Source organism: Apis dorsata, unplaced genomic scaffold (assembly GCF_000469605.1).
Source record: "Apis dorsata unplaced genomic scaffold, Apis dorsata 1.3 scaffold_78, whole genome shotgun sequence".
NCBI classification, from domain to species: domain Eukaryota; kingdom Metazoa; phylum Arthropoda; class Insecta; order Hymenoptera; family Apidae; genus Apis; species Apis dorsata.
Window position 1 is genome coordinate 514,246 of NW_006263376.1, and position 2,128 is coordinate 516,373.

A 2,128-nucleotide genomic window follows, 5' to 3' on the forward strand; every position below is an offset into this window, starting at 1 on the left:
TTTTCAAGCGAGCTTCGAGTGTATCTTGATTGGCAAGAAATCTTCAGGTTAAAGTTCATTCTTATGTTCACGAAAAAGCATCTTCTTGATACACTTGGAACGAACGTGCTCGAGGTCGAGGTAAAGGATGCTTGTAGGTACGGCTTGATTGATTTCGAGGCGGAGTTACACGGGGGCCACCTTCATCTCTCTAATCGATACATTTCCACGGTTATATACACGGTTTATTGTACCAACTAACCGCGAATAAATACACGAACATTGTGCACGCTTCGTTATACAGTTGTGTGCAAAAGTTACGTCATTCACTCTCCAAGTCTTACAATGAAAATTAAACATTGAAAAATGTTTTCACAAAGCATTGTACGGAAACGAATCTATTCGCGGTATTGTGCGATATTTATGGTTCACCGATTTTTCGAAAATAATTATTGCGATATATAAAGCTATTACCTGAATGCTTTAAACTTTCATAGGGTATGGAATTAAAATTTTCGCGTTGAATCACGATCCTTCAAGTAGCAGCGATTTTATTGAAACTTTCAGCTGAAATTTCTTTTTATAGAAAATAATTTTTCGAGTGTAAAACTTTTCCATTATACTTAACGAACGCAACCATTTCACCAATTGTTGTTGTTTAGACAACGTATGCAAATTCGTAAGGCCATCTCTAATCTAATAATTGTAAACGACTTTTAAGCCGTGTATCGTGTTACGATATAATTCCGACGGTATCGTCGATGTCCTTTAATTTAACCGATAAAATTAAGATATGGAAAATAATTTAAAGATACAAAATATGGTTCGATAGATTGCAAATCGATTTTCGAATAGAATTGATTTTGAACGTTTATTAAAATGTCTCTTCGCGTCTTATAATGATTGAACGAAATTGTTGCCTTGTTGCGCTATGATAATAATATTAATATAACGATGTGATATTAACTCGAATTAAATAGGACAGCATAATTTGTAACGTGGAATATTTAGAATATACGTTCGATACAATAACTGTAACATTTAGAAGCAAAGCAAAATAGATATAATGCAATTATTTGTCCATAATTATTAAAAACGTTTAAATCAATTTACATAAAAAGCAAAAAACAATCATACCAAATCGAAAAATCGCCCATCAATTATCAACCAACCATCTTTTCTCTATTTAATAAAAGACACTTTTTTTAAATAAAAGACATAAAATTAGAATAAAAGGGAAAAGAAATATCGGAATCATAAAAGAAAACATTCCACACCGATTCTACAACCGCGAGGTGAAAAAATTCGATCCCGATTCGAACTTCTTATCCAATTTCAACAATTTTAATTCGCCTCGATTAAACGCTACAAATTCCACTTACAATTCCATCGACACAAATCGCAATTACCTATCCGTTGAATGCGCGTTACGTTCAACCGAATTGCGTAAGGCAGACAGTCGCGTTTTGATTTAATACGAGGCCGAGGTTACGAACGTGAACGTATCGAATCCATCGTGAGCGGAAACTAACGAAAGAAGAATCGGTATTCTCGTTTCTGCACGCGTTCAGGGATCGATCGGTCGATTATCGTATTATACGCAAGCGTACGCTCCACGAGTTCGTCGAGTTTCGTGTCCGGGGTAAATAGTCGAGAGATCGTAATCGTGTGAATTCCCGGAAAGAAAAGCACGTTTTTCTCGAACGAGCTTTCTACTATTCGATATAATTTACGCCGTGGACGATGTCTTAAAATGGATACAACGAATTTTATATAATTTTATTAAATTTTTCGTTAAGAGAAATAAATATGTAAAATGTAAATTTGTTCGTAAGTCGTCAATTGTCGTCGTTCCAGAAAATCCTCTGCCTCGTTTCGCCCGTGATTTTAACGTATGACACGAGCCCCCCCTATAATTTAGAATTTTCGTTAACGAGCGGAACAACGAATCGTGGAAATATATTTCCCGAGGCTGATGCAAAGGTAATTCAACATGACCATGAGAATCCAGCTGTTTGTTGGACTCATTAAAGCAGTAGAGACAAGTTTCTCCATTATAATTGTCGAGTGGAAGTATGATATAGCCGTGATACCGTGCGTTAATTATCGCGAGGAATAATTTTTCTTTTTTTTTTTTTTTTTTTTTTTT

General features: G+C 35.2%; 1 protein-coding gene across 1 annotated transcript in view; it reads right to left on the bottom strand.

Moving 5' to 3' along the window:
- The window catches only part of LOC102672920 (high affinity cGMP-specific 3',5'-cyclic phosphodiesterase 9A), a 101,485-nt gene that overhangs the window by 28,044 nt on the left and 71,313 nt on the right, over positions 1-2,128 (bottom strand). The window lies entirely within an intron of this gene.